This window comes from Hyla sarda, chromosome 9, assembly GCF_029499605.1.
Source record: "Hyla sarda isolate aHylSar1 chromosome 9, aHylSar1.hap1, whole genome shotgun sequence".
In the NCBI taxonomy this organism is placed as follows: Eukaryota; Metazoa; Chordata; class Amphibia; order Anura; family Hylidae; genus Hyla; species Hyla sarda.
In genome coordinates, this window is record NC_079197.1 from 107,725,712 (window position 1) to 107,750,177 (window position 24,466).

A 24,466-nucleotide genomic window follows, 5' to 3' on the forward strand; every position below is an offset into this window, starting at 1 on the left:
GACAATTGCCTTCAGATGACCCCAAAGATAAAAATCTAAAGGGGTCAAATCGGGAGACCTTGGGGGCCATTCAACTGGCCCACGACAACCAATCCCCTTTCCAGGAAACTGTTCATCTAGGAATGCTCGGACCTGACACCCATAATGTGGTGGTGCACCATCTTGCTGGAAAAACTCAGGGAACGTGCCAGCTTCAGTGCATAAAGAGGGAAACACATCATCATGTAGCAATTTCACATATCCAGTGGCCTTGAGGTTTCCATTGATGAAGAATGGCCCCACTATCTTTGTACCCCATATACCACACCATACCATCAAGTTTTGTGTTCCAACAGTCTTGAAGGGATCTATCCAATGTGGGTTAGTGTCAGACCAATAGCGGTGGTTTTGTTTGTTAACTTCACCATTCACATAAAAGTTTGCCTCATCACTGAACAAAATCTTCTCAGGGTCCTGTTCCAATTTTAGTTTTGCCCATTCTGCAGCACCTGAAACTACGATACTGGAATCCTGTGCTAGCATTTCTCCTGCGGTGTATATAGTAGTATATAGCAGTGTATATGGATACTGGAAGCCTGTGCTAGCATTTCTCCTGTGGTGTTGCTATCAGTGTGTGAAGAGTGGGAGAAGAGGGTTGCATTGACAATCCAACACAATGGCAGCACATTGAACACATTTTATAAGTGGTCAAAAACTTGTAAATAACTCATGAAAGAATAAAGTTACGTTAAACCAAGCACATCATTGTTTTTCTTGTGAAATTCCCAATAAGTTTGATGTGTCACATGACCCTTTTCCTATTGAAAAAACAAAAATTGGATTCAAAATGGCTGACTTCAAAATGGCCGCCAACATCACCACCCATCTTGAAAAGTTTCCCCCCTCATATATACTAATGTGCCACAAACAGGAAGTTAATATCACCAACCATTCCAATTTTATTAAGGTGTATCCATATAAATGGACACCCTGTGTATATATATATATATATATATATATATATATAGATAGATAGATAGATAGATAGATAGATAGATAGATTTAGTGTTATTATCTACATTATAAAAAAGTTTTTGCAAATGACAGGTAAACTTTTAAATGATTCTACACAAGACCTAAAGGTGTTGTCTTGTAGGGCATATGGACATAATAGAAGGGGAGGGGGGTCTCTAGCTTAGGACCCTCATCTTTGAGCCATAATACAGAGCTACTCTGTAAGGGATCAAGCAACTCAAGCTGTCCCTGTATTTTTACATGGATGGCCATTTAACTAAAATGATACAATGTAATACTATATTTCCCCTGTACCAAAATGTCTAGGAGTCCTCAAGCAAAATCAGCTGTTTTCCATGGGGTGCAGGAAGTGAGACCTGCGCCTATCAAGAACATGAGTACACCGAGCCTCTTCTGGTTTGCAGTACCTAGAGGTGGTTGGAAAGCCAAAAACAGACAGAAGGGCCGTTGCATGCATTTTACGTAACTTTACGTAACTATGTTGTCTACCCAACAAGGAGTTAGGAAGACAACATAGCATCTGTTTATTACGTAGTAAGGAGTTAATTATAAAGTAAAAAAATGAAGACATATTCATGGAGCCTGGCTACATTATTGACTGTATTAGGTCATTCATGAATCTGTACGATGTTGTGTAACAGACTGACATAAACCAGGTCAGGGCGTTCTTTATAGTTTCACCTAATGAATTCATAGAATTAAAAGAGAAACTATGTCTAATTATTCTCAATGTAGTCACAGCAATTATAAAAAGCACACACAGAACCCTCAGTGATTCCATAGTGATAAAGATAAGACTCTTCTTGCTCAGAGATACAAAGTGAGAAACATTTCCTAAGCCAGGTTCATATGTCCGGGTTTACTTGGCCCGACACAAAACATAGTATAGTATAATATAGGAAAGGTTGTCTAAGTTCACACAATTTGGCTACATATGTTTCTTTATGACACCATAACTTGTCATTGTTTATGCTTTTGCTACAAAGCGAGACTCTCACGCTGTGTAAATGTTCATCGCCCTCACTTTGACGGCTTGGTATTTATGCTCAAGAATGAAAACAACATTAAACAATGCATGAATTAAAGAAAAAAAGTACGGTAGACAGTTCCATTCTTTTTTTTTTTATTTTTTTTTTTATTTTTTTTTTAGAAACAGAATCCAGTCTCATTTTAGTTGACATGAAGAATGATGAATTCATCTGCCCAGAGCACATTTACTTATTTCCCCTAGTACACATGACTGCAGCATGATTTACATTAAAGAGGATCTATCACTGGGGGATAACTGCACTGTACATCTGCTCTCGCATGAAATAAAAGGATACACTTCTACTTTGGGTACTTGACCTGGCCTGGGCTAGTTAAATGAATGACACCAACATGTGCAAAAATAAAGTCAACTTACCCCCTTTTTTTTAACTTAGTACCAATGAGGTGAAAAAAGTGAGCTGTAAAAGAGTACTCAGGGCATGTTAGCAATGTGGCTGATGACACAGGTAAGATCCCAAGGAGTCCACTTTGTAATAGATAAAGATCCAATATCAAGAATGGACATTTTGTTAACACTTCTTCAGCTTCATTAGTTCATTTAAATAAATAATAATACAAATTTATATCTATTTGTATATAAGAGAAAATGTTAAAGGGGTACCCCGGTGAAAAACTTTTTTTTTTTTATCAACTGGTGGCAGAAAGTTAAACAGATTAGTTAATCCTTCCTGTACTTATTAGCTGCTGAATACTACAGCGGAAATTCTTTTCTTTTTGGAACACAGAGCTGTCTGCTGACATCACGAGCACAGTGCTCTCTGCTGACGTCTCTGTCCATTTTAGGAACTGTCCAGAACAGCATGTGTTTGCTATGGGGATTTCCTTTTACTCTGGACAGTTCCTAAAATGGACAGAGATGTCAGCAGAGAGCACTGTGCTCGTGATGTCAGCAGACAGCTCTGTGTTTCAAACGGAAAATAATTTCCACTGTAGTATTCAGCAGCTAATAGGTACAGGAAGGATTAAGATTTTTTAATAGAAGTAATTTACAAATTGGTTTAACTTTCTGGCACCAGTTGATTTAAAAAAAAAAAAAGTTTTTTTCACCGGAGTACCCCTTTAAGAGGAAACATGCAGTAGCGTCATATGTACAATTTAATTTTTTAGTGTTTTTTTTATGAACTAATAAAGCTGTGAATTGTTTAATAGAATTTCCACTGTGGATACTGGATCTTTTTCTTTTTCAAAGTATACAAGCAAATATCAGCTCTGTAAAGGGTACTTATTTTGTCTTTGTGATGTCCCAGTACAGGATATCATTCCACAGTCCTATGCTTGAATCCCTGTACATCCTCAGGGCTCACCTGCAGTGTTCCCCCCATAATGTAATTAGTTGTACATTAAATGTAAAGGACCTTTGATATGATCACATGGTTATTAGTCACATGATAATGATTGTCACAAGTTAATGTTAAAGATAATGTGATAATGTTAAAGTCCCATGTTTTGTTACCCAGAGAGCACCAGGTGATCAGATGACCCGCAGCTAGCCTATGGGCTCCTTGCACAGCCTTCCTTTATAAGGAAGGGAGGAGCTGCAATCTGCTCTCTTTTGCTCTTTTGTTTCACTTTCTGCTGAGGTCAAGTCCAGCCCAGATGTCTCAGAGCCAGTGTCCAGTACATCTAGGGGCCTCAAGCCTAAATTACAGCCACAAGTCAGTAAGTCAAGTCATCTCTGTCTGCTGTCACTATCTTTAGTCAAGTCAAGTCTATTATAGTCAGTGTGGCTGTGCTAAAGTCTGTCAAAGTCACTGCAAGTCCCAGCAAGCCGTGAGGTCCCTTTCTGGTTACCTCTCTGGGATCCTGGTCTGGCTGTAAAGACTGTACCCCTGTCTACCTCAGTAAAGCTAATGTTAACCCTGACCTCGCCTTGGACTATTATTTGCCCTGCCTAAACTAGGACTAGTGGTGCTACCGTTCGGGTAGTTCTCGGTAAAACCAAGCCCTGAAATCACAAACACGAAGGGGTTAACAACACCTGCCCCAGGGCTACAACACCTGCCCCATACACCTCACTACACACCCCGTGGCTTTGCCACATCTTTGCCAATTTAGAAGAACTGGTGTTTTGTATTACTATAACCAAAGACTAGACTGGTAAAGTAGTATGGGGTGGTTCAAAAAGGATGGTGTAAAAGTAAAGGCCTGTAGTTCAAGTAACATCAGTGGTAAATAGGTAGTCATTTACAGTCAAAGCAAAACTAACTTATTTGCTCATATCAACCAATCACAGCACTGCTTTTATTTTGAAAAGCCAAAGTTGAAACGTTCTTAAATAGTGTAACATAAGATGGTGACATTGAAGCAAGAACAGGGTCTGTTGTGACAGTACAAACAAGCAAAAAGAAAAATAGCCAGCACAACAACCTAATACACGGGTGCACGCTGCTGTGGCAAATGTTGTGACAGTACAGGAAAACTTTCAGAATAAACTTGGTAAATGTGCTCCGCATAGAAACTGTACTGCAACTCAAAACAACTGGGAAAAGTTTGGGCCATCCAAAGACTGTGAAAGAGACAGTACAGAGGATTCAAGTTGTGTATGAGCATAGTCATAAAATGTCAACCAGGCGGACTAGTATGGAACTACAGGTGCCCCAAACCATAGTACCACATTTTACAAAAACATCTGCATTGTAAGCCATAAGGATTACATCTTATTTAGGAGATGAAACCAGATGACAAGCCAAAATGCTGTGACTTGCATTGATTTACAGGGCTGACTGGAAGAGGACACATTTGCTGGTATTCAGCTTCCTGATCACCTTTGGTCTTGACAAACAAATGAGTGGTAGTTGGTAAACCATCTTTTAGGTCTGTGGGCACAAGGCGGCATGAGTGAGGCTACACTTACAGTCAAAGCAGCATAAAAACATCTTCCAATAAATCTTATGCAGTAGAGAAGGCAATTCTTTTAATTTATAAAAAAAATAAATAAATAAAAATAAATAAATAAAAGAAGCAGGCAATTCTAATGTCATGGCTGCATTCACACCACGATCTGACCTTTTCAGATTTTCAGTCTGAGTCAAAAATCGGATCCCCTGAGAAGACTACGATTGGGTCCGCCGCCCCGTAAGTCAATGGCTCCGTATCTGTCTGTACCTATGCATGCACGGATATGATTTTAGGTTCCAAAATCGTATCTGTGCATCGGAAGGTCAGATCGTGGTGTGAATGCAGCCTAAGTGTTCAAACTAAAAGAGGATGAGGATGGAATAATGAGTATAAATAAGCAAATGAAGAGATGACTCCCCAGAAACTAAGCCATGGAAATGCCTTAAGACCCAAATAGACAGGACTTGGACATTATGTACATAGTCAAAATCATCACTAACTGCACATAATAGTAAAAACCAAGGGTGAAGTAGTAGATATTATACCCCAAATTGTTTAGAAAATAAGACCTTTCTAACTAAAAAATTATCATTAACTAGTTTCTAACAACTTCTGCCTAATGGCACAGGGATGTTTTTCAGGGAACCTGTCACCATCAATATGTGATATATTCAGAATCATATTATAGAGCAGGGAAAGATGAGCAGAGGTATACATGTGTTGTGGGGAAAAAGTTCACTTGTAACTTACTGGCTGAAATCCCTGCCCTTTCTATTCTTTGAATCAAGTGGACAGTGTTCTTTAATGATAGGATCACTGTCACGATGCCGGCTGGCAGGTAGTGGACCCTCTGTGCCAGAGAGGGATTGGCGTGGACCGTGCTAGTGGACCGGTTCTAAGCCACTACTGGTATTCACCAGAGCCCGCCGCAAAGCGGGATGGTCTTGCTGCGGCGGTAGTGACCAGGTCGTATCCACTAGCAACGGCTCACCTCTCTGGCTGCTGAAGATAGGCGCGGTACAAGGGAGTAGGCAGAAGCAAGGTCGGACGTAGCAGAAGGTCGGGGCAGGCAGCAAGGATCGTAGTCAGGGGCAACGGCAGAAGGTCTGGAAACACTGGCAAGGGACACACAAGGAACGCTTTCACTGGCACTAAGGCAACAAGATCCGGCAAGGGAGTGCAAGGGAAGTGAGGTAATATAGGGAGTGCACAGGTGATAACTCTAATTGGAACCACTGCGCCAATCAGCGGCGCAGTGGCCCTTTAAATCGCAGAGACCCGGCGCGCGCGCGCCCTAGGGAGCGGGGCCGCGCGCGCCGGGACAGAACAGACGGGGAGCGAGTCAGGTAGGAGAGCCGGGGTGCGCATCGCGAGCGGGCGCTACCCGCATCGCGAATCGCATCCCGGCTAGCAGCAGGATCGCAGCGCCCCGGGTCAGAGGACGTGACCGGGGCGCTGCAGCGGAGAAGGTGAAGCGAGCGCTCCGGGGAGGAGCGGGGACCCGGAGCGCTCGGCGTAACAGTACCCCCCCCCTTGGGTCTCCCCCTCTTCTTGGAGCCTGAGAACCTGAGGAGCAGACTTTTGTCAAGGATGTTGTCCTCAGGTTCCCAGGATCTCTCTTCAGGACCACAACCCTCCCAGTCTACTAAAAAAAAATTTTTTCCTCTGACCTTTTTGGCAGCCAAAATCTCCTTGACCGAGAAGACGTCCGAGGAGCCGGAAACAGGAGTGAGAGGAACAGATTTGGGAGAAAAACGGTTGAGGATGAGTGGTTTGAGAAGAGAGACGTGAAAGGCATTAGGGATACGAAGAGAAGGAGGAAGAAGAAGTTTATAAGAGACAGGATTAATTTGACACAGAATTTTGAAAGGACCAAGATAGCGTGGTCCCAACTTGTAGCTAGGGACACGGAAGCGGACATATTTAGCGGAGAGCCATACCTTGTCTCCAGGGGAAAAAACGGGGGGAGCTCTTCTTTTCTTATCCGCGAACCTCTTCATGCGTGAAGAAGCCTGTAAGAGAGAATTTTGGGTCTCTCTCCATATAATGGAAAGGTCACGAGAAATTTCATCCACAGCGGGCAGACCAGAGGGCAAGGGGGTAGGGAGGGGGGGAAGAGGGTGACGGCCGTACACCACGAAAAATGGGGATTTGGAGGAAGATTCAGAGACCCTGAAGTTATACGAGAATTCGGCCCATGGAAGGAGATCTGCCCAGTCATCCTGGCGGGAGGAAACAAAATGTCGCAAATAATCACCCAGGATCTGGTTAATTCTTTCTACTTGTCCATTGGACTGGGGATGATATGCAGAGGAAAAATTTAATTTAATCTTGAGTTGTTTACAGAGAGCTCTCCAGAATTTAGACACGAATTGGACCCCTCTATCCGAGACAATCTGCGTAGGCAACCCGTGAAGACGAAAAATGTGTACAAAAAATTGTTTAGCCAACTGAGGCGCAGAAGGAAGACCAGGAAGAGGAATGAAATGTGCCATTTTGGAGAATCGATCAACGACCACCCAAATAACGGTGTTGCCACGGGAAGGGGGTAAATCAGTAATAAAATCCATACCAATCAGAGACCAAGGCTGTTCGGGGACAGGCAGAGGATGAAGAAAACCAGCGGGCTTCTGGCGAGGAGTCTTATCCCGGGCACAGATAGTGCAGGCTCGCACAAAGTCCCCAACATCCGTCTCCAGAGTTGGCCACCAATAGAAGCGGGAGATGAGTTGCACAGATTTCTTGATGCCCGCATGACCTGCGAGATGGGAGGAGTGACCCCATTTGAGGATTCCGAGGCGTTGGCGTGGAGAAACAAAGGTCTTTCCTGGAGGAGTCTGTCTGATGGAGGCAGGAGAAGTGGAGATCAGGCAGTCAGGTGGAATGATGTGTTGCGGAGGGAGATCAACTTCTGAGGCATCCGAGGAACGAGAGAGAGCATCGGCTCTAATGTTCTTATCGGCAGGACGAAAGTGAATCTCAAAATTAAATCGGGCAAAGAACAGAGACCACCGGGCCTGGCGAGGATTCAGCCGTTGGGCCGACTGGAGGTAGGAGAGGTTCTTGTGGTCGGTGTAGATAATAACAGGAAATCTTGATCCCTCCAGCAGATGCCTCCATTCCTCAAGTGCTAATTTAATGGCTAGAAGTTCTCGATCCCCGATGGAGTAGTTCCTCTCCGCTGGAGAGAAGGTCCTAGAGAAAAAACCACAAGTGACAGCATGCCCGGAAGGATTTTTTTGTAGAAGAACAGCTCCAGCTCCTACTGAGGAGGCATCAACCTCCAATAGGAAGGGTTTGGAAGGGTCAGGTCTGGAGAGCACGGGAGCCGAAGAAAAGGCAGACTTGAGTTGTTTAAAGGAGTCTTCTGCTTGAGGAGGCCAGGACTTGGGATCAGCATTTTTCTTGGTTAAAGCCACGATAGGAGCCACAATGGTAGAAAAATGTGGAATAAATTGCCTGTAATAATTGGCGAACCCCAAAAAGCGTTGGATAGCACGGAGTCCGGAGGGGCGTGGCCAATTTAAGACGGCAGAGAGTTTGTCTGGATCCATCTGTAGTCCCTGGCCAGAGACCAAATATCCTAGAAAAGGAAGAGATTGGCATTCAAACAGACATTTCTCAATTTTGGCATAGAGTTGGTTGTCACGAAGTCTCTGAAGAACCATACGGACATGCCGGCGGTGTTCCTCTAGATTGGCAGAAAAAATTAGGATATCGTCCAGATATACCACAACACAGGAGTATAATAGATCATGAAAAATTTCATTGACAAAGTCTTGGAAGACGGCAGGGGCATTGCACAGTCCAAAGGGCATGACCAGATACTCAAAGTGTCCATCTCTGGTGTTAAATGCCGTTTTCCACTCGTCCCCCTCTCTGATGCGGATGAGGTTATAGGCGCCTCTTAAGTCCAATTTAGTGAAGATGTGGGCACCTTGGAGGCGATCAAAGAGTTCAGAGATGAGGGGTAAGGGGTAGCGGTTCTTAACCGTGATTTTATTAAGACCGCGGTAGTCAATGCAAGGACGTAGGGAGCCATCTTTTTTGGAGACAAAGAAAAATCCGGCTCCGGCAGGAGAGGAGGATTTACGGATAAAGCCCCTTTTTAGATTCTCCTGGACGTATTCGGACATGGCAAGAGTCTCTGGGGCAGAGAGAGGATAAATTCTGCCCCGGGGTGGAGTAGTACCCGGGAGGAGGTCGATAGGGCAATCATAAGGCCTGTGAGGAGGTAGAGTCTCAGCTTGTTTTTTGCAGAAAACATCCGCGAAGTCCATATAGGCCTTGGGGAGACCGGTTACTGGAGGAACCACAGAGTTACGGCAAGGGTTACTGGGAACCGGTTTTAGACAATTCTTGGAACAAGAGGACCCCCAACTCTTGATCTCCCCAGTGGACCAATCCAGGGTTGGGGAATGAAGTTGAAGCCAGGGAAGTCCAAGGAGAATCTCCGAGGTGCAATTGGGGAGGACCAAAAGTTCAATCCTCTCATGATGAGATCCGATGCTCATAAGAAGGGGCTCCGTGCGGAAACGTATGGTACAGTCCAATCTTTCATTATTTACACAATTGATGTAGAGGGGTCTGGCGAGACCGGTCACTGGGATGTTGAACCTGTTGACGAGAGAGGCCAAAATAAAATTTCCTGCAGAACCAGAGTCCAAGAAGGCCACTGTAGAGAAGGAGAAGGCAGAAGCAGACATCCGCACCGGCACAGTAAGACGTGGAGAAGCAGAGTAGACATCAAGGACTGTCTCACCTTTGTGCGGAGTCAGCGTACGTCTTTCCAGGCGGGGAGGACGGATAGGACAATCCCTCAGGAAGTGTTCGGTACTAGCACAGTACAGGCAGAGGTTCTCCATACGGCGTCGTGTCCTCTCTTGAGGTGTCAGGCGAGACCGGTCGACCTGCATAGCCTCCACGGCGGGAGGCACAGGAACAGATTGCAGGGGACCAGAGGAGAGAGGAGCCGAGGAGACGAAACGCCTCGTGCGAACAGAGTCCATATCTTGGCGGAGTTCCTGACGCCTTTCAGAAAAACGCATGTCAATGCGAGTGGCTAGGTGAATAAGTTCATGTAGATTAGCAGGAATTTCTCGTGCGGCCAGAACATCTTTAATGTTGCTGGATAGGCCTTTTTTGAAGGTCGCGCAGAGGGCCTCATTATTCCAGGACAATTCTGAAGCAAGTGTACGGAATTGTACGGCATACTCGCCAACGGAAGAATTACCCTGGACCAGGTTCAACAGGGCAGTCTCAGCAGAAGAGGCTCGGGCAGGTTCCTCAAAGACACTTCGGATTTCCGAGAAGAAGGAGTGTACTGAGGCAGTGACGGGGTCATTGCGGTCCCAGAGCGGTGTGGCCCATGACAGGGCTTTTCCGGACAGAAGACTGACTACGAAAGCCACCTTAGACCTTTCAGTGGGAAACAGGTCCGACATCATCTCCAGATGCAGGGAACATTGGGAAAGGAAGCCACGGCAAAACTTAGAGTCCCCATCAAACTTATCCGGCAAGGATAAGCGTATCCCAGGAGCGGCCACTCGCTGCGGAGGAGGTGCAGGAGCTGGCGGAGGAGATGACTGCTGAAGCTGTGGTAGCAACTGTTGTAGCATAACGGTCAGTTGAGACAGCTGTTGGCCTTGTTGCGCAATCTGTTGTGACTGCTGGGCGACCACCGTGGTGAGGTCAGCGACAACTGGCAGAGGAACTTCAGCGGGATCCATGGCCGGATCTACTGTCACGATGCCGGCTGGCAGGTAGTGGACCCTCTGTGCCAGAGAGGGATTGGCGTGGACCGTGCTAGTGGACCGGTTCTAAGCCACTACTGGTATTCACCAGAGCCCGCCGCAAAGCGGGATGGTCTTGCTGCGGCGGTAGTGACCAGGTCGTATCCACTAGCAACGGCTCACCTCTCTGGCTGCTGAAGATAGGCGCGGTACAAGGGAGTAGGCAGAAGCAAGGTCGGACGTAGCAGAAGGTCGGGGCAGGCAGCAAGGATCGTAGTCAGGGGCAACGGCAGAAGGTCTGGAAACACTGGCAAGGGACACACAAGGAACGCTTTCACTGGCACTAAGGCAACAAGATCCGGCAAGGGAGTGCAAGGGAAGTGAGGTAATATAGGGAGTGCACAGGTGATAACTCTAATTGGAACCACTGCGCCAATCAGCGGCGCAGTGGCCCTTTAAATCGCAGAGACCCGGCGCGCGCGCGCCCTAGGGAGCGGGGCCGCGCGCGCCGGGACAGAACAGACGGGGAGCGAGTCAGGTAGGAGAGCCGGGGTGCGCATCGCGAGCGGGCGCTACCCGCATCGCGAATCGCATCCCGGCTAGCAGCAGGATCGCAGCGCCCCGGGTCAGAGGACGTGACCGGGGCGCTGCAGCGGAGAAGGTGAAGCGAGCGCTCCGGGGAGGAGCGGGGACCCGGAGCGCTCGGCGTAACAATCACCTACTCCAAAGCATAGAAAGATTAGTTATACTGATCTTTCCCCACAATATTATATACAGTCATGGCCGTAAATATTGGCACCCCTGACATTTTTCAAGAAAATGAAATATTTCTCACAGAAAAGGATTACAGTAACACATGTTTTGCTATACACATGTTTATTCCCTTTGTGTGTATTGGAACTAAACCAAAAAAGGGAGGGAAAAAAAGCAAATTGGTCATAATGTCACCAATCTCCAAAAATGGGCTGGACAAAATTATTGGCACCCTTAACTTAATATTTGGTTGCCCACCCTTTGGAAAAAATAACTGAAATCAGTGGCTTCCTATAACCATCAATAAGCTTCTTACACCTCTCAGCTGGAATGTTGGACCACTCTTCCTTTGCAAACTGCTCCAGGTCTCTCTTATTGGAAGGGCGTGCCCAACAGCAATTTTAAGATCTCTCCACAGGTATTCAATGGGATTTAGATCTGGACTCATTGCTGGCCACTTCAGAACACTTCAGAGCGCTTTGTTGCCATCCATATCTGAGTGCTTTTTGACATATGTTTGGGGGTCACTGTCCTGCTGAAAGACCCAAGATCTCGGACACAAACCCAGCTTTCTGACACTGGGCTGTACAGTGCGACCCAAAATCCATTGGTAATCCTCAGATTTCATGATGCCTTGCACACATTCAAGGCACCCAGTGCCAGAGGCAGCAAAACAACCCCAAAATATCATTGAACCTCCACCATATTTCACTGTAGGTACTGTGTTCTTTTCTTTGTAGGCCTCATTCTGTTTTCGGTAAACAGTAGAATGATGTACTTTCCACAAGAATTTTTCACAGAAGCCTTTTGGCTTACTCAAGTTCATTTTGGCAAAATTTTGTCTTGCTTTTTTATGTCTCTGTGCCAGCAGTGGGGTCCTCCTGGATCTCCTACCATAGCGTTTCATTTCATTTAAATGTCGATGGATAGTTCACACTGACACTGATGCTCCCTGAGCCTGCAGGACAGCTTGAGTATCTTTGGAACTTGTTTGGGGATGCTTATCCACCATCCAAACTATCGTGCGTTGACACCTTTCATCAATTTTTCTCTTCTGTCCACACCCAGGGAGATTAGCTACAGTGCCATGGGTTGCAAACTTCTCGATAATGTTGCGCACTGTGGACAAAGGCAAATCTAGACCTCTGGAGATGGACTTGTAACCTTGAGATTACTGAAATGTTCCCACAATTTGGTTCTCAAGTCCTCAGAGAGTTCTCTTCTCCTCTTTCTGTTGTCCATGCTTAGTGTTGAACACACAGACACACAATGCAAAGACTAAGTGAACTTCTCTCCTTTTTATCTGCTTTTAGGTGTGCTTTTTATATTGCCCACACCTGTTACTTGCCCCAGGAGAGTTTAATGGAGCATCACATGCTTGAAATTACCTTATTTTTCCACAATTTTGAAAGGGAGACAATAATTTTGTCCAGCCCCCTTTGGAGTTTAGTGTGACATTATGTCCAATTTGCTTTTTTTCCTTCCCTTTTTTGGTTTAGTTCCAATACACAGAAAGGGTATAAACATGTGTATGGCAAAACGTGTTACTGCAATCCTTTTCTGTGAGAAATACTTCATCTTCTTGCAAAATTTCAGGGGTACCAACATTTACGGTCATGACTGTATATCTGTTCTGCTCCTCCTGCTCTATAACATAATGCTGATAGATTAGATCACATTCCCATGGGGATAGGTTCCCATTAAGTGACAGCATGACAGATGCATTTTTATTTTGCTACATTTGCAGTATGACAGGCTTCACTGAGTGTTGTGCCAAATGTTATACATCCATTCAGCAATACATCCAGCCATTTTTAAACAGGTCAGGAAAAAAATTTTGTTAAAAAAAACCTGTTGGTAAAGTTCCCCTTTATGGTCCACCAAACTGATTAAAACTTATTAGGAAGAATGTACAATGTTAGCTCCGTAGATCCAGGCAAATAATAGCAAATAAAGGTCAGGGACAGGGACATGTAATTTTTTTTTTTAGGAGACAAAAATATAGTCTAACTATACAATAATCTTCCCTATCTATAGTATACAGGTGACTTAATAAAACAGTCCAATATGTTACTCACACACATCAAAATGTCTCCTTTAAAGCTGCAGACCTCAAGAACCCCAACTCCCTTCAGGTTCCAGATAGCCTGCAGACTGAGTTACACCTTGCTTTAAAGCCCTTGGGGGAGATTTATCATTGCTTTTAGAGCATTTTTTTTGTCTATGTTTTGGCGCAGTTCAGGCGCAAGCAGCATATTTTGAGACTTTTATACGTCTTTTAATATAGACAGTTTTACTCTTTTTTCCTACCCGTAGAACTTTTTCTTTTTGACCATGCAGTGGTCACCTATTTATCATTTGCGACTTTTGTCAAAAGTCGCTATTTTGTGCGCAAAGGTACTTTTTTAGGCGCAAAGCTACACCACCTACCAATAGGCGTAAGAATAACTTCTACCTTCCACAATTCAACCTTTAACCTCATGTGGACGACAGCGCCCCACTCCCATTCTATGACATGCACTCAGGAGCTGAGCGCGGGTCATAGCTGTGTGGTCCTGGTGGCTATCTGCCACCAGGACCAATCTCTAATGCCAGACATCACTGATCACGGTGATGCCGGCTTTAACCCCTTAGAAATTTGATTGTAGCATCTAAAATGCAAGTAAAAATGTCCAGGCAACTCTGTGAAAGTAAGTAAAAACACCTAACCTGCCAAATTCAGGATCCTGGAAAGTGTCTTCTTTCCTCCCTCACAAGAAAAAGTCTAGAAAAAAGTGTATGTGGTAGAGCTTTTCCCACCACAGCAGAGCTGCGCAAAATTCATCATCCTGCTGCACCTTCTTGATAAATAAGATGCACGCTAGTCAAACCCACCACCCAAATAAACGTGGGAAAATAGTTCTTCCGTAGACATTCTATGATAAATCTGGGCTCTTGTGTCTTCAGCACCTGGGCCACTCTGAATACCTGGACTGGTTAGGAATAGAATAAAAGACCCACTACCAACCTACCTTCCATTCCATTAAAAAATTCTATAAAAATCCTTGCCTGAAATCAGACTTTACCAAAGGTTACTTAGCAGCTGTGATCTGGTGAGGATTCATCTATTCCTAGATTCCACATATCTTTCCCAGCTTTCTCTGGATAACATAAGCGCTTCCTGAAACCTGGTAGAACTGACCAACCTGGTAGAACTGACCACCAGTTCTATCACTGTCTCGCACAACCCATATCCATATACCTTAGTAAGACATAATAAATGATACAATAGAGTACATGGATCAATTCCAAAAAGAAGGACTTTCCATACAGCGCTTCTCCTCCAAGGAAAGATGCAAGGCAGCCGTCCACAGTGTAAAATTAGGAAGTTTATTGTAACAATAGTTTCGAGCCCGTACGCTGTACGGGCTCGAAACTATTGTTGCAATAAACTACCTAATTTTACACTGTGGACGGCTGCCTTGCATCTTTCCTGGGAGGAGAAGCGCTGTATGGAAAGTCCTTCTTTTTGGAACTGATCCGTGTACTCTATTACACTGCATCCAGCTGACCTTGAGGCATCTGGAAAGGACATCGTGGCTGTTGGCCTCCAATTACCACTGCGAGTCTACACGCCTTCCGAGGTGTTGTGCACTGAGCACAACACCATCTGGTAAGCCTCTCATTTTTTTGGTGCACATTGCTATTATCCTAAACGGCCTGCACTAGGAGCGCACCTTGTTTTTTCTTTTATATCTTTTCAATATAAATGATACAGACAAGGTCCCCTCGCTCCAGACCCACCACTGGAGAGCTGCTACCTCTAGCCCTGATGGACTCAACTCACCCACCATACTAGGGGGTTACAGGCTAATAGGACCTTTCCCATGTAATACTCATGGTTGCTCTACCTCCCTTTTCATATTTAAAGTGGCACACCAACAAAAACAGTTCAGATATCTCAGTCTTAGAGTGACCTAGTCGAAAATACTGTAATGATGTTTAGTGAATTAGTAACACTAGCCAATAGATTTCTAGGAATTGTATACCTAAAAAATCTACTATATATTACTAGGAATGATATGGTTTATTTGCTAATAATATCATTAACTTCCTTAGATTTTTATTTTATTTTTTATTAAATTGTTTCAGTTGGGCTGTGTTCACTGGCCAATTGTAATACATACAGCATGTGACTGCACCACTAGAGATGAGCGAAATTCCAGTAATTCGATTTGTCACGAACTTCTCGGCTCGGCGGTTGATGACTTTAGCCTGCTTAAATGAGTTCAGCTTTCAGGTGCTCCGGTGGGCTGGAAAAGGTGGATACAGTCCTAGGAGAGAGTCTCATAGGACTGTATCCACCTTTTCCAGCCCACCGGAGCACCTGAAAGCTGAACTCATTTAAGCAGGCTAAAGTCACCAACCGCCGAGCCGAGAAGTTCGTGACAAATCTAATTACTGGAAGTTCGCTCATCTCTATGCACCACAATGGCTTTTCTGCTGCATGGTACCATGTATTTAAGTATGCTTCTTATTCTGGTGGGGCACAAGGTTAACCTATGTTAACCTTCTACTTAGTGGCAATTCAAAACAGCAAAAACTTTATTATTCATATACAGTTGAAGACATAATTTTACATAAGATCAACTCCCCTCCACAGATTGCAAATCAACAAACTATAGATTTAGCAAACTGTATCAGATATCTGCTTTGTATATGACACCAACAATCTTATCAACAAATGTAAATATGTGACTTCAACTCTAACACAGTGTAAACATTTTTGTGCTTAAGGTGGCCATATACTTTCAATAACTGTCAACCGAATATTCGTTCAGCCGACAGTTATCTTTATCAACCTCCCCATATACATGGACATTTGGCATGGCATGTTTTCTTTATGAGGAGGGGTAAACCTCTGCCGGATAGTGGCTTATGTCTCTCAGAACAATTGGGTCATGTGACAAAAACCCAACACACGTGACCCTTCTCTCCACCAACATCATCTGTTGGTGGAGAGTTGGGAGAGAGCGCTATAGGCTATAGATAGTTGGCTGAACCCGCCAAAGGAAGTGGGTTCTGCCGACTTTAGTGTAAGGTAAATGGGAACCTTTAGAGATGACATAAGCTTTTCTGATATGTCTGTTTTTGTAAATGCTAGCACTCCTTATGACTAACCATTCTAGAGCAGATTTTTACGTAGAACTCTTTATTTAGCCATTCATATGTAATTTTTTCCAGAAAAGGTGTCAGCACTTAGTGAACAGCGTGAGGAACACACCATAATGACAAGGGGAATAATAATGCCCAGTTATCAATTGATTCTTACCTTTCCAGAAGGAATAACAGAGTAATGGCACAAAAAAGTAAAGATGCCCCACTGATATTTTATAGGGAGTACAAGTATTTTCTAAAACAGACATGTCAGGAATGAAAGTCCTATATAAATTCTTATTAGTGGAAATCACTAAATATTTGTGCCAACATATCCCCTACAATGATACCAGCTGATGGTGGGTCACGTGCAAAGAATAGTATTGTTTCATACAGATCCCAGTTGCAATCCCATAATTTGTATGGAAGCTGTATCACAAAGGCATCTAGATGTCAGGTATTCCTCACCTGACAAAAGGAATAGGTTATTATTTAGTTTGTTTGTGGTAAGAAGAGCACACCTTAGGAATGGCCTGTTACGCCCTGCTGCGTCATGCCCAACCATGGGCAGAGAGACTGCATACCTAAGAGGCATGCCCATTACTTTCAGACTTGTTTAATGCCAGCTTAGCAGGGCCTCCATGTCTGCTACTCACAGCCTGAAAAAGCATATGACAAAATAAGAAAACTATCCATCTATCCATGTTATAGTCAAGCCATTCTCATCAGCTTACTTTGTTAAGAAAAATCATGTTGACTGCTCGGTCTTCTTATAATCCTATTTTAATATTCATGGCTAAGGAGATAGAGGTGGAAAATAAAACATAGCCATGTCGTTTACACTTGCAATCCAGACAACCACTTTGTAGACGCCCTTGTTAGTCAATCTTTGGAAACTTCTAAAAAGACATTCACGGAAATAATTTCACTTTTGGAGAAGGAGGGAGCAGCCTTATATAGAAGTTTTTGGATCCACAATATGAATCTGACAGCTTAAGTGATTCAATTAGCCAAGAGAAAAACATAAAGTAGATGAAATTCTAATTTGACACTTTCTTCTTACAGTCACATAAGGAAGAAACAATGGGAACAAAATGCTCCTGAAATTAGAATAAAAAATCTGCATAAGTGTTACGTGCTAATTAGTATTTTTGCACAAAATTATTTTTAATTATTTAATTAGCATAACAGAAAAAGAAAGTGCAGGAGAACAATCATTTAAAAAAAATAACAAAATGCGCAATTATCGTATTCTGAATAGGACAAAGAAAAATATATTTTGAAAAAAATATATAAACTGTTTAATATATATATATATATATATATATATATAGGATTTATGTTGATTAAGTGTCAGAATAAATCTAAGATGAAGTGCCATGACACGTTACAAAGAAACTTTGGTGGGGATTGATGAAGGTTAGGAAAGATTTAAAAAATGAAGAGTTTGATGTTCTCAATGATGCCCTAGAACCACGCTGACTAGTCAGACACTTCCATACTTTAGACACTAGTCAGAAATTCCAGGTATTGCATTCCCAGACCAGTACAGAAGAATGCAGAAGAGATAGGGAAAAAAGGACCAATGGTTCCAGGCGCTGCAGGCTCAAACATCAGAGTCACGGATTAATTTATAAAAGATCCGCTCATGGATCACTTTTATTAGATTAAAAAATAAAAAAACATAGTACAGCAAGGATGACGTGTTTCGAGGGTATCCCCCTCTTCCTCAGATCAGCATGCTGATCTGAGGAAGAGTGGGATACCCTTGAAACGCGTCATCCTTGCTGTACTATGTTTTTTTTTATTTTTTTATCTAATAAAAGTGATCCATGAGCGAATCTTTTATAAATTAATCCGTGACTCTGATGTTTGAGCCTGCAGCGCCTGGAACCATTGGTCCTTTTTTTCCTATCTCTTCTGCATGCTACTACAGGACAGCGTCCGCTGACCCCTGAAGACCCTCTGGCCTAGCAGCAGGCTCCATCAATATACCTATATTACAGAGGTGATATGCGCTAAACTCTCTGCCAAAAGGTGAGCGGCCACCTTAAAGGGGCTGTATGAGGGACTAACTGTGATATCACCTTCTCTACCTTGGGTAATACACGAGGCGCCATACACGGTCTTTTTCTCTTTTTACTCTCCACAGTACAGAAGAAGTATGGCCACATTATGAAGCACCAGAGTTTTATCATTCTATGGATCGGTGGAGCCACCAACTTACGGTATATCAACATTATAAAAGTTAAGACTTATCAAATCCAAAATGAAAACAAAAACTGCACTGTAGGATGGATTGTCTGTAATAAACAATGTGATATGATAAAGTATCATGAAATCTGGCTCTGACTAGATAAACATTTATACTAGCAAGGTATCCTGTTACTCCAGTTCCTCATACTTCCCGCTGTATGTGGACATCCTCATAAGGAACAAAAATGACTGTTGTTTCATATTTCACCCATGAACTATAACTTCCCATTATCCGTATTTTTATTCCCAAATATTTAACTTTTTTAATTAGTAAGAATAAGCATAATGCAAAATGTAGGCTTTTGTTTGTTGATCTTGACCAACTTCTGATACTTTAACCTACCTAGTCATAAGACAGACAACACTATTAATACTATATCTTTTATCCAACATCTCTTTTATGAGAAGTGGAATTAAACAAAACCGATTGGAAACACAATAAATGTAGCATTTGCAATGTGCCCTCTGTACTCTCTTTCAAGTTATAAGACCTGGCATGTTGGCACTGCAATAAAACGTAGGTATATAGCCAAGTAGAACAGAATTATTTCCCAATACAGAGCGCGGCAGAAACTATCTCTTTCAATGTTCTTCTTGTGTTTGCTTTTTTTTCCCCAGTCTGTTTAGTACTAAACTGTAACCAGCTCTACTAATTAATGTAATCTTTATCTCAATGCCAGAATCTGAGGATGAAGTCCAAAAAGAGGTGTGTTTATCAAAGTGAAAGAAAAAAAAAAAAAACTAATAATAATCATCAAAGACATATAAAAAAAAAAGACAAATGCTGATGTGTTAAGGAGTGGAAAATTCCCAATAAACAGAGGGAACCAAGCTTCCTGGAGATATTATGTATGTCAGTAATCAGTCAAACATAACCACACACTTCCAAAAGACAGAACTAACCCCACCCAACCCCCACACTCTTAAAAGGCTATCCCTTTTTCAAGTAAAAATGTATATGTCTCAATGGATAAAATCCTATCACAACTAAAGCAAGACCTAGTACTAAGACCACATAACCAGTGACGTGGTGGGAAAAACCAATAAAGCCATACACTGTGTAGTATTTTCCAAGTTTTAGAAAAACAGGAGTCAAGAAGTTTTTTTTTAGGACAATGATGGTCCCAGGTAAAGGACCTTTGACCTTTATTAAGTAAATAATTTCTTCTTACATGTATATACGGTTTTACTTTAAGGTAGATTAAGCCTAGCAATGCCCATGCCATGGAAAAGTCTTACACATTTAACATCAAGATCTACCTTCATAAAATAAAGCACTAGACGACCAATGGTGCGACAGGTCATGCGACACAACTTTTGGCAACCTAATTTTGCTGCCCTCATATATCGATTATCCTGTCATATTGATATAGAGTCCACTGACTTAAAAAAATAAGGTCAACTCAAGTCACTGGAAGACTTCATAAAAGTTTCAGCCAAACATAACTTTTGGTAACAGTGGTGTCCCAGCAGCATTGAGTCACAACCACCAAACCCATAGATCAATACATTCCTATACAACTCAAGGACCTGCAAGAGGTTGTGCAGCAGAAGTCACTGTCCACCTAATGCAAGAAACAGGAAACTTCATCCCTTAGGAAAATCTGCTTCACTAAAGGATGGACTGAATACTTGTAGTACATCTTAGCTCCCATACTAGAAGTCTACCTACCCTGGATTACTTGAAGTAGTCAGTCAGAGGTACTGCCATGCCAGGATCCCAGGACAGTGCTGATGATCACTCCTTGTACCAGGACAATGATTAAATCCAATAGCAGGAAAGCCACAAAGCCCAATCTCAACATGTCATCATGATTCAGGATCCCCAAAAGTATCCAGTAATAAGAAGCCACAGAGTAATCCCAGAGTACTGACGGTGGGAGAGAGGGGGCGCCCCAAACCCTGCTCCACTAAGTGCTGACCACCTGTGCCAGTGCCAGAACAGGGCAGGGAGGGCACCAAGGTCCACAGGACAGCGCTTGCTTGTGTAACTGGTAGCTGTGATGAGTCTGCCCTGCTCCTCCTCCCCGGCCTGTGTGTATATGGAGTGGGGAAGAGGGAGTGAAGTGAGAGGCTGGAGCACAGAGCAGCAACTACTGCAGAAACTAGGTCACATCATTAGCAACCGGAGAGGAGAGACTGCAGCCGGCTCATGCTGCCACACTGCTGGGTCCTCCTTCCTCCATCCCTCCTCACTGCAGACTCTGCCCAGCTTGCCAGGCCTCCCTCTCTGCTAACTTCTCCTGGCACCAGGTCCCTCAGTATCCATGTAACAGCACTGGTGTGACCATCCCACGACTGACCTACATTACTCTGTTATACATTTATAAACATACACATACAAGACAGATAGGATAGATAGATGATAGATAGATAGATAGATAGATGATAGATGAATAGATAGATAGATAGATAGATAGATAGATGATAGATGAATAGATAGATAGATAGATAGATAGATAGATAGATGATAGATAGATAGATAGATGATAGATGGATAGATAGATAGATAGATAGATGATAGATAGATAGATGATAGATAGATAGATAGATGATAGATGAATAGATAGATGATAGATAGATGAATGATAGATAGATAGATAGATAGATAGATAGATAGATGATAGATGGATAGATAAATAGATAGATGGATAGATGATAGATGGATAGATATGATATAGATAGATACATGGATAGATGATAGATAGATAGATAAATAGATAGATGATTGATTGATTGATAGATGATAGATGATAGATAGATGATAGATAGATAGATAGATGATAGATAGATGATAGATATATAGATATGAGATAGATAGATGATAGATAGATAGATAGATAGATAGATATGAGATAGATAGATAGATAATAGATAGATAGATATGAGATAGATAGATAGATAGATGATAGATAGATAGATATGAGATAGATAGATAGATGATAGATAGATAGATGATTGATAGATAGATGATGATTGATAGATAGATAAATAAATAGATAGATGATAGGTAGATAGATAGAAGATAGATAGACAGATAGATGATAGATAGATATGAGATAGATAGATGATAGATAGATAGACAGATAGATGATAGATAGATATGAGATAGATAGATGATTGATAGATAGATGATAGATTGATAGATGATTGATAGATAGATAAATAGATGGATAGATAGATGATAAATAGATAGATGATAGATAGATGGATAGATAGATTCTTGATAGATAGATAGATAGATGATAGGTAGATAGATAGATGATAGATAGATAATAGATAGATAGATGATAGGTAGATAGATAGATGATAGATAGATAATAGATAGATGATAGGTAGATAGATAGATGGATAGATAGATGATAGGTAGATAATAGATAGATAGATGATAGGTAGATAGATAGATGATAGATAGATAATAGATAGATAGATGATAGGTAGATAGATAGATGATAGATAGATAACAGATAGATAGATAGATAGATAGATAGATTAGATTAAATTAAAATATCAATGAATCAAATGTATCAAGTTAATATTGATCTTATTAAATTTTTTTATTTAATCACCAGTAAACACGATACATGTTGTGAAAAACAGTAAACACAAGTCCCTGATTTGTCTTCTTGGTTTGCTTGGTTGTTTTGAATTCCATTTATTTTTATCTGTTTCTAGGAAAGTGGGGTGAGAAGTGGTATGTCCGTCTTTTCTAAGGGTTGTTCTGAACAGCCAATCTGTCTACTTATTCATAAACAGAAGATGTATGTCTGTATATCTAGGAGGTTTTATTAATGAAGAATCTGGTAAAGCTGGGTGACAACCCCTAAGGAGTGGTAATGGTGGTCATAGAAGTTGTCACCCAGCTTTTCCCAAACACACATACACAGAAAAAAAAAAAAATATCTTGGTGATGTGATGTGGGGAGAAAATGTTAGTCCTATTTATTTTATTAGGAGATTTCCATTCTGATTGGTATAATCACAGTCATGCTGTATATGTGGCTATTTCCACACCTCTAGTGGTGATATATGTCAGGGGACTCTGTGTTATAGCTTCGCCATAAAGCTATAGTGGATGGAATTATTTTTACATCCGTCATACAGACTCACCCATGTCCACCCTCCTGTCATTCATATCCACCTTGTCCATCCCCCTGTCCATCCCTGTCACCCATGTTCACCCCCCAGTCTACCCCCTGTCACCCCAGTCTACCCCCTGTCACCCCAGTCTACCCCCTGTCACCCCCATCTACCCCCCAAGTCTACCCCCTGTCACCCATGTCCACCCCCCTATTCACCCCTCTGCCCTCTGTCCCTTTGTCACCCCTCTTTTATCCCCCTTGTCATTCTTGTCCACCATCCTGTCATCCCTGTTTACCCCCATATTTCCCAAGTCCACCCTCCTGTCATTCATGTCCACCTTGGCCACCCCTCTATGACCCCTGTCCATACCCCTGTCATCCATGTTCATCCCCCTGTACACCCCTCTGGCCACGCCCCAGTCTACACTTTAGTCACCTATGTCCACCCCCTAATCACCTGTCTGTCCCTTTATCACCCCAGTCCACCCCTCTCTGCCACTCCTGTCCACCCCTCTTTTAACCGCTTGTCAACCTTGTCCACCCCTCTGACCCCGTCTCCCTTGTCCACCCTCCTGTCATCCATGTCCACCTTGGCCACCCCCCTATCCACCCCTCTGTCATCCCTGTACATCCCCGTGTCACCCATGTTCACCCTCCATTGTCCACCCCTCTGACCACATCCTTGTCACCCATGTTCATCCCTCTGTCCCTTTGTCCCCCCTGTCCACCCCTGTTACCACCTTGTTACTCCTGTCCACCCCTGCCACCCCTTATGCCCCCTGTCACCCATGTACACTCTTCTATACCCCTCTGCCACCCATGTACACTCCTCTACACTCCCCTGCCACCCATGTACACTCCTACACTCCTCTGCCACTCATCTACACTCCTCTACACTCCTCTGCCACCCATGTACACCCCTCTGCCACCCGTGTACACTCATCCACACCCCTCTGCCACCCATGTACACTCTTGTAAACCCATCTGTTAACTATGTACACCCCTCTGTTACCCATGTACATTCCTCTACACACCTCTGCCACCCATGTACACTCCTACACCCCTCTGCCACCCATGTACACTCCTCTACACCCATCTGTCACTCCTCAACACCCCTCTGTTACCCATGTACACTCCTCTACACCCCTCTGCCACCTATGTGTACACCCCTTTACACCCCTCTGCCACCCATGTACACTCTTCTACACCCCTCTGCCACCCATGTACATTCCTCTACACCCCTCTGCCACCCATGTACACTCTTCTACACCCCTCTGCCACCCATGTACACTCCTCTACACCCCTCTGCCACCCATGTACACTCTTCTACACCCCTCTGCCACCAATGTACACTCCTCTACACCGCTCTGCCACCCATGTACACTCTTCTACACCCCTCTGTCACCCATGTACACTCCTCTACACCCCTCTGTCACCCACATACCCTCCTCTACACCCATCTGTCACTCCATGGTTGCCTCTATTGTTTTGGCTGTAGATGTGGTCACTAGGTGAGACACTAACACACCTAGGTTCATCCTCCTGTGGAAAATAAGTCTCTACAAATAAAAATAAAAAAAAGGGTTGATGTGTCCTCTGGTGTCTC

The 24,466-nt window shown here is 43.1% G+C and overlaps 1 protein-coding gene across 2 annotated transcripts in view; it reads right to left on the reverse strand.

Annotated features, from left to right (window-relative positions):
- The window catches only part of PASD1 (PAS domain containing repressor 1), a 175,248-nt gene extending 154,408 nt beyond the window's left edge, over positions 1 to 20,840 (reverse strand). For both annotated transcript variants that reach the window (XM_056539698.1, XM_056539697.1), the window contains exon 1: positions 20,452 to 20,840. The gene's annotated coding sequence lies outside the window, so the exon portion shown is untranslated. The remainder of the gene's footprint in view (positions 1 to 20,451) is intronic.
- Between the last annotated feature and the right edge of the window lie 3,626 nt (positions 20,841 to 24,466).